At 44.2% G+C, this 8921-nt stretch overlaps 2 long non-coding RNA genes across 2 annotated transcripts; both read left to right on the top strand.

The window, feature by feature from the left end:
• The first annotated feature begins 762 nt into the window (after window positions 1–762).
• LOC119314829 lies at window positions 763–1720 on the top strand. The gene is made up of 3 exons (XR_005152484.1): window positions 763–993; window positions 1083–1336; window positions 1577–1720. It is a non-coding gene; the product is annotated as an uncharacterized LOC119314829 (long non-coding RNA).
• A 94-nt stretch (window positions 1721–1814) lies between these two features.
• LOC119314768 lies at window positions 1815–2558 on the top strand. The gene is made up of 3 exons (XR_005152461.1): window positions 1815–1893; window positions 1989–2099; window positions 2186–2558. It is a non-coding gene; the product is annotated as an uncharacterized LOC119314768 (long non-coding RNA).
• The last annotated feature ends 6363 nt before the right edge of the window (window positions 2559–8921 follow it).

The following is an 8921-nucleotide window of genomic DNA, read 5'->3' as shown; positions in this document are numbered from 1 at the left end:
GAATGTTGTGGTCAGTTATGAATGTGAATGTCTGCATGTGGTCTATTGATACAACATGAGATGCCATGAGTAGGGTCCATATGCAACAATGTGCTGCAACCAATTTCCCAAAATAGATAAGAGCAATGACTATGGTCCATATGGTACATAGCATGCTAGTTTAACTGGTGCACATATTCAGTTAACTTCTGTGAAATGAATCAAATTCAATTAACTACTGTCAGTGCACAAAATTTCAGTTAATTTTGTGCACCGAGACAAATTCAGTTATCTTCTGACATTTAAACAAAATTTGAGTTAACTTTGTGCACTGAGTTCACATTGAAGTACATACTTAAGTACACAATTCAGTTAACTGTGAAAATGCCAGAAGTTCAGTTAACTGTGAAAGTTCAGTTAACTGTCACAAGTACAGTTAATTGTGGACAAATTCAGTTAACTTTGAAAAATTCAGTTAACTATGAAAAATCTAGTTAACTATCAAAAGTATAGTTACCTGTGAAAAATTCAGCTAACTCACTAAATCATTAATAACAACACTTGAATTCAATCGAAGTACTTAAATTGAAGTACATACTTCAGTACACAAATCCTATATATATATAAGAGAAGTTGATCCCCACTGGACGCGGAGTAACTGAGCGCGAGCTCAGATGCGCTCGATATCAAGGTCGTCGGTTAGCGCGTATAGATCGGAGCCATTTTTTATACATGGGGTTGCGGTGTGCTAGAAAATGAATACTGTTGGGGAATACGTACGCGGCTGTGCTGGGTGGTAGATGGCCGCCCGCCGTCGGCGAGGTGAGCCGTGGATCAGAATCGGCGGCGTCATCTGATCCATGGCTCGGGAAGTTCACTTCCCGTGTACTGGTTGTAGGAGCGAGAGTTTTCTCGCCCAGCGCGTGGATCATTTGGAAGCCGAGGACTGCAGGATAGAGGCCAGGAGTGCCGATGGCCACGGACCATGGTGTTTCTGATGCAGACGATCGGCAGGTACTTGGATCTCTACTTTTCTGGCGATGCCATCTCCATTTTTAGGCCACTGGCTTAGCTGATGCAGAGGGTGGCTTTTTTTTTCCAAGTTTCAGATCCACTCTGCTTGAGCTAGGGAAGACTTTGTGCCTGCCCCTGTGGTTGTGAATGGCCCTACGGTGACGGATTTTGAGGTGGCACATCAGGCGGAGCGCGAGGCGGCGCAACATCGGATGGCGGACAGGGGCAAAGCACAAATCTTCTCGGCGAAGGAGGCGGCAGCCGACAAAAGGGAGAGCTCGCCGCTGCCGCCAGAGCTGTCAACGATGAAGGTGAATCCCCAAGCGCCGGGATGGAACACGAGGTTAGTGAAGAACAAGCTACATCCCATCAGATATTCAGGGATTTAGGAAACAAACCTACACATGACTGAAGAAATTGTACAGTTAGAACAAGTGCTGATTACTCACTGCATTGTGGAAATTCATGCTGTATGTGCTTGTGTTTGCAGGCTGATTGCTCTGTGCATTCAGAAAATTCATGTTTGCAGGCTGATTCCTCTCTGCATTCAGAAAATTCATGCCATATGTGCCTGTGTTTGCAGGTTGACTGCTCTCTGCATTTGTAAAATTGATGCTATGTGTAGCTGTTTTGCGGGCTTAGGATTGGTGCCGCCGCTCCTAGCAGAACACCGTGCCCAAATCGTATCAGTGCGTTCGAGAAGGCAGCCAGATGCTCGCAGAGAACCTAGCTGAAAACGTGATCACACTGGTTCTTGGTCCTACTTTCAACTCTTAGGGAGAGTTGTACAACTTCTACAATCTGTACTGATGGGAGAAGGGGTTTGGCATCTGGTATGGGAAGAGCCGGCTAAATGCCGAGAGGACAAAGTGCATCCAGGAGATAGTGTGTGGGTGCTCGGTGAGTAGTAAAATTTGCTTCTGGTGGTTTCTGATCAATAATTTCAGTTTGGTTCCAGACTACTTCTAATGTTTTTAATTGATAACATGTTGCAGGGTGAAGCTGGTGTTGAGAACACAAGGTCCTGGAGGTGACGAGTTTGAAACTTTGAATGCGAGTGTGGTCAGTTTGCTCACATGGGATTGTTACGTAGCCATGTCCTGAAGGTAGTCTGAATGTGCTACAATTGAATATATGTGAGGTATCACATAATCTAAATATGCTGAACATCTTGTTTTTTGGTTGCATTCAGGTGCTCGATTTCATCAGGATAAAAGAAATTCCATAGAAGCACATAGTTAATAGGTGGACCAGAGATGCAAGGTATATTCTGCCTGCTCACCTTACACAATATCAGAGGGACTATGCTCACAAGAATCCATTCAGTTTTACGCATTTCACTGTGTGCTTCTTTAGTATATGGGACCAAAAAATGTTTGTCGGACTAGTGTGTCCGTCATCATTTTTGACGTTGTAATTCTGAACTTATCCTGATTCCATGTTTGATAAAACCCATTATGGTTTGTGAATCCATGTTCTCAGGATTTCCTAGGATTATGACTATCCAAGGAAAGAGTTTGACTGCTAGTACTGTTTCTGAATTTTCGTTGAAGTGTAACTCTAAATTTGATGAGCGCAACTCTAAATTTATACATAATTGAATTCTTAGGTAATACTAAGTTTTCTGAATATGTGACATTGAATTTATACAGTCTTGTAATTGTAAGTTTTCTGAATATGTAATCCTAAATTTATAGTCTTGGTGCGTGTGCACTGCTGAGCAATATGCAACAGTTCATGCAAATGCATCCATTGTGTTCAGTTTTTCATCCTGGCTGTTGGGGACGATTGTGTCTCTAGTGTTTCTTGTTCATTGGTGCATAATATTTAATGACAGTAACTCGGGAGGTTGCATTGCTGGTAAGTGTAAGCATGCCGCAGGTTGCGCGCTCTCGATGTTTCCATCTGATTTGAATTTCGAAACACTAGAGCATGAAAGGCAGAGGCTGTCTTACATAAACGGGAGCAGAGTAGCCGCTGGAGTTTGTCTCACCTCTAGCAATTGCATGGGAGCAAATTGGCGTGGCTCCTTCAAAGCTATCTGGATCTGGATCGACCATAACAGAGCCTGATGCGAACTCGAAGCTGTGCGTACTATCAGCAGAGATAGGTTTCTGATTGCTTGTGTCGACTATGTTTGGACTATCTTGAAATAATAGTTGTCCCTCTGTTTTCAGGTTCGAGGTAGCTCTGAGAGTACCGTGAACCAAGCTGTAGGATCAGAGCTTGAGATCAGCTAGATCTTCCGGTGTTTATGCTCCATCTGATCATGTATGCATCACGTTCTGGCAGGAGTGTCTTAGTTTGTATCTTCTCCGTCGCTGCATATGGCTGTTGAATGTTTTTTTAAGGGTTTTTTTATAGAAGGGTGGCTGATGAATGTTAGTGTTTTGCAGGGAGGGGGGAGACGGGATGAACACGAACCTTGCAGGATACGATTGGTAGCTGCGTTAGTCTAGAATCTGGTGTCTCACGGCCCACCTCGTCAATCAAATTCCGAGCCGCTGTGGTGGAGGCGTGGGCCATCGGCCTGTTTATTAATATAAATACCTGATATATATCTGGGCCTATGGTGTGCGTTGGCAATCTCGAGAGGAACGAAGGGGGAAGATATCGAGGGCACATGTGCTCGAGCACAGAACAACACTTTCGATCCCCACCATCCTATTTATCTCAGCATGCAAGCTATCCACCTCACCAACCTTGCTACATAACCAATCCACTCTCTCTTTTCTTGAGGTGCAACTTGCAGTAGTAGAAAACAGGGCTTTGGCCCAGGCCGGGTCAGCCCATTAGTCCCGGTTCAGTCTAGAACCGGGACCAATGTGGGCATTGGTCCCAGTTCGTGAGCCCAGGGGGCCGGCTGGGCCACGTGGGCCATTGGTCCCGGTTCATCTGGACCTTTTGGTCCCGGTTGGTGGGATGAACCGGGACCAATGGGCCTCGCTCCTGGCCCACCACCATTGGTCCCGATTGGTGGCTTGAACCGGGACCAAAGGCTCCCCTTTAGTCCCGGCTCATGTCACCAACCGGGACCAATGAGGTGCCTATATATACCCCCTCGCACAAGAGCAGAGCACAGTGCTTTGTTTTTTCTGGCCGAGGGGGAGAGGGCTTTGTGGTGCTCTAGCTCACCTCCTATGCACATGAGGTGTTCGATGGAATGCCCGAGCCACACTACTTCAGCTTTCTCCTCTCCAAGCTCGACCTCCAAGTTCCATTTTCCTCGAGATTTGTCTAGATTTAGCGGTCCGTCACGCCCCTTCCCCGTCTTCACCGCCATCGATCACCCGTGCCGATCTCATCACCGACACCACCGTGGTGAGCCTCTTGTTCTTATCTTCTTTCTGAAAGGAAAAATATTCTTACTTGTATGTTTAGATAGATACTTGTATCATTTTCTTATATTTATTATTGCATCTTATATAGTGCGATGGTTTTGGTATCTGCCCCCGTCGGCCCTCGTCCTGTCTATGATTCGGATGTGGTATGTATATTATCTTTATAACTATTGGTTCATTTATTGTTTATGAAAATTATGCCGACCAACATGACATAGATTTTATTTATCTAGGATGTATGTGAATCGGAAATGCCAACCGACCCTATTGTCGAGAGGTTAAATTTAGTTGAAGAAGAAAACAATTTTTTGAAGGAAAAAATAAAAAAATTGAGGAGAAGATGATATTGGAGTTGCATGTTGCGGATGTCGTCGATGATCACAAGATCAAGATGGATGCAATGCACTTGAAGATTAGAAAGATTAGAAAATATGCCATTCATACCAAGGCTTGGTATCATTATGCCGTTGGATCAATTGTTACCTTGGTTGTGATTATGATCGCATTTGTTTTCGCATTGAAATGTTTTACATAGTTTCAATGTATGGTTTAATTAATTAGATGCTCTGGAGAGCTATATGTTGTTAGATGAGAACTATGTATGCACTTTGGTTTTAATGTGATGATGAACTTCTATTAATTTGGACACTTAATTATATATAATGCACGCAGATGAACCGGCAATGGATGTACGGTGACAGACACACCCGCGAGTACATTAAGGGCGTGCATGAGTTTCTCGATGCGGCTGAGGCAAACAAGCAGAATGGTTTTATGTGTTGTCCTTGCACTGAATGTGGGAATACGAGGTCTTACTCTAACCGGAAAATCCTTCACTCCCACCTGCTTTACAAGGGTTTCATGCCACACTATAATGTTTGGACGAGGCACGGAGAAATAAGGGTTATGATGGAAGACGGCGAAGAAGAAGACTACGATGACAACTATGTGCGCCCTGAATACGGTGATGCTGCAACGGGGGGAGCTGGTGAAGATCAAGAGGAACCAGACGATGTGCCCAATGATGCTGCAACGGGTGAAGCTGCTGAAGATCAAGAGGAACCAGACGATGTGCCCGATGATGATGATCTCCGCCGGGTCTTTGTCGATGCAAGGACGCAATGCATTAGTCAAAAGGAGAAGCTGAAGTTCGATCGCATGTTAGAGGATCACAAAAAAGGGTTATACCCCAATTGCGAAGATGGCAACACAAAGCTCAGTACCGTACTGGAATTGTTGCAGCAGAAGGCAGAGAATGCTGTGGCTGACAAAGGATTTGAGAAGCTACTGAAAATATTGAAGAAGAAGCTTCCAAAGGATAACGAATTGCCCGACAGTACATACGCAGCAAAGAAGGTCGTATGCCCTCTAGGATTGGAGGTGGAGAAGATACATGCATGCCCTAATGACTGCATCCTCTACCGCGGTGCATACAAGGATTTGAACACATGCCCGGTATGCGGTGCATTGCGGTATAAGATCAGACGAGATGACCCTGGTGATGTTGACGGTGAGCCCCCCAGGAAGAGGGTTCCTACGAAGGTGATGTGGTATGCTTCTATAATACCACGGTTGGAACGTCTGTTCAAAAACGAAGAGCATGCCAAGTTGATGCGATGGCACAGTGAGAACTTAAAGAAAGATGGGAAGTTGAGAGCACCCGCTGACGGGTCGCAGTGGAGAAAAATTGAGAGAAAGTACTGGGATGAGTTTGCAAAGGACCCAAGGAATGTATGGTTTGCTTTAAGCGCGGATGGCATTAATCCTTTCGGGGATCAGAGCAGCAATTACAGCACCTGGCCCGTGACTCTATGTATTTATAACCTTCCTCCTTGGATGTGCATGAAGCGAAAGTTCATTATGATGCCAGTTCTCATCCAAGGCCCTAAGCAACCCGGCAACGAAATTGATGTGTACCTAAGGCCTTTAGTTGAAGAACTTTTACAGCTGTGGAATGAAAACGGTGTACGTACGTGGGATGAGCACAGACAGGAGGAATTTAACCTCAAGGCATTGCTGTTCGTGACCATCAACGATTGGCCCGCTCTCAGTAACCTTTCAGGACAGACAAACAAAGGATACCACGCATGCACGGACTGTTTAGATGACACTGAAAGTATATACCTGGACAAATGCAGGAAGAATGTGTACCTGGGCCATCGTCGATTTCTTCCAACCAACCATCAATGTCGAAAGAAAGGCAAGCATTTCAAAGGCGAGGCAGATCACCGGAAGAAGCCCGCCATGCGCACCGGTGATCACGTGCTTGCTGTGGTCAATGATTTACACTACGTAATCTTTGGAAAGGGTCCCGGTGGACTAGCTGTTCCGAATGACGCTGAGGGACACGCACCCATGTGGAAGAAGAAATCTATATTTTGGGACCTACCCTACTGGAAAGACCTAGAGGTCCGCTCCTCAATCGACGTGATGCACGTGACGAAGAACCTTTGCGTGAACCTGCTAGGCTTCTCGGGTGTGTATGGGAAGAGAAAAGATACACCTGAGGCACGGGAGGACCTGCAACATTTGCACGAAAAAGACGGCATGCCTCCGAAGCAGTATAAAGGTCCTGCCAGCTACGCTCTTACGAAAGAAGAGAAAGAAATCTTCTTTGAATGCCTGCTCAGTAAGAAGGTCACGACTGGCTTCTCGTCGAATATAAAGGTAATAATAAATATGCTAGAGAAAAAGTTTCAGAACCTAAAGTCTCATGACTGCCACATGATTATGACGCAACTGCTTCCGGTTGCATTGAGGGGCTTCTACCGGAAAACGTCCGATTAGCCATTGTGAAGCTATGTGCATTCCTCAATGCAATCTCTCAAAAGGTGATCGATCGAGAAATTGTACCAAGGCTAAGGAGTGATGTGGCGCAATGTCTTGTCAGTTTCGAGCTGGTGTTCCCACCATCCTTCTTCAATATCATGACACACGTCCTAGTTCATCTAGTCGACGAGATTGTCATCCTGGGGCCGTATTTCTACACAATATGTTCCCCTTTGAGAGGTTCATGGGAGTCCTAAAGAAATATGACTGTAATCGCGCTAGGCCAGAAGGAAGCATCTCCATGGGCCATCAAACAGAGGATGTTATCGGGTTTTGTGTTGACTTCATTCCTGGCCTTAAGAAGATAGGTCTCCCTAAATCACGGTATGAGGGGTGACTGACTGGAAAAGGCACTCTTGGAAGAGACTCAATAATATGCAGGGACGGATATTCTTGGTCTCAAGCACACTACACAGTTCTACAGAACTCTACCTTGGTGACCCCGTATGTTGATGAACATAAGAACAGTCTGCGCTCCAAACACCCGGAGCAGTGCGATGACTGGATTACATGTGAACACATCAGGACTTCCAGCAGTTGGTTGGAAACACGTCTCAGAGGTGACAACACTGTTTTTGATGAGTTGTACTTGTTGTCCAGGGGACCATCTTTGACTGTATTGACTTACAAAGGATACGAGATAAATGGGAATGCATTTTACACGATCGCCCAAGATCAAAAGAGCACCAACCAAAACAGCGGTGTCCGCTTTGATGCAGCAACCGAGAGCGGAAAGGATACATATTATGGTTACATAGTGGACATATGGGAACTTGACTACGGACCTAATTTTAAGGTCCCTTTGTTTAGGTGCAAATGGGTCAATCTGTTAGGCGGCGGGGTACAGGTAGACCCACAGTACGGAATGACAACAGTGGATCTGAAAAATCTTGGGTACACTGACGAACCGTTCGTCCTAGCCAATGATGTGGCACATGTTATCTATGTGAAGGACATGTCTACCAAACCGAGAAAAAGAAAAGATAAGGAAGCGAATACATCATACGATGAGCCAAAGCGCCACATAGTTCTTTCAGGAAAAAGGGACATCCTAGGAGTGGACGGCAAGACAGACATGTCTGAAGATTATGAAAAGTTTCATGAAATTCCTCCCTTCAATGTCAAGGCTGACCCAAGCATCCTGATAAACAATGAAGATTATCCATGGTTACGGTGCAATAAGCAAATGAAACAAGCGAAGAAAAAGTGAAGACTTTCTCCCGCAACTTTGCAACACACGAACATGCTACCATTGTCCATTTTGTACATGCACATGCTATGTGGGTGAAATTATGATACCATCCCAACTTTCAACTTTTTCAGAGTTCATTTGAAATGCTTTCATGTCTTATGGTTCGGCCCTCGTAATACCATGACCATTAGTCCCTGGCCCATGCCAACTTTTAACTTTCAACTTTCTAAAACTAATGGCACTAACAGAAACTTTCAACTTTCATCTATTCTCATTTTTTAGTAAGTTAATCACAAACTTGTGATTCAAACAATTTTCAAAGAATTCAAATTTTAACTATTCAAATTTGAAAACTAATGGCACTAACAGAAAGTTTATAATTTTTCTAAAACTAATGGCACTAACAGAAAGTTTATAATTTTGCTGACCTAAAATCAAAAAGAATTAAAAAATAAAGCAAAAACAAAAGGAAATAAATAATGCAGAAAACAAAACAAAAAAACTAGAAAAAAAATAAAAATAGCAACAATAAGTATTTTGTTGTAAGTAGAAACAAAATAAAATAA

Source organism: Triticum dicoccoides, chromosome 1A (genome assembly GCF_002162155.2).
Source record: "Triticum dicoccoides isolate Atlit2015 ecotype Zavitan chromosome 1A, WEW_v2.0, whole genome shotgun sequence".
Taxonomy (NCBI): Eukaryota; Viridiplantae; Streptophyta; class Magnoliopsida; order Poales; family Poaceae; genus Triticum; species Triticum dicoccoides.
Note: the sequence above shows the minus strand (reverse complement) of the source record. Positions and strands in the feature narration are given on the sequence as shown.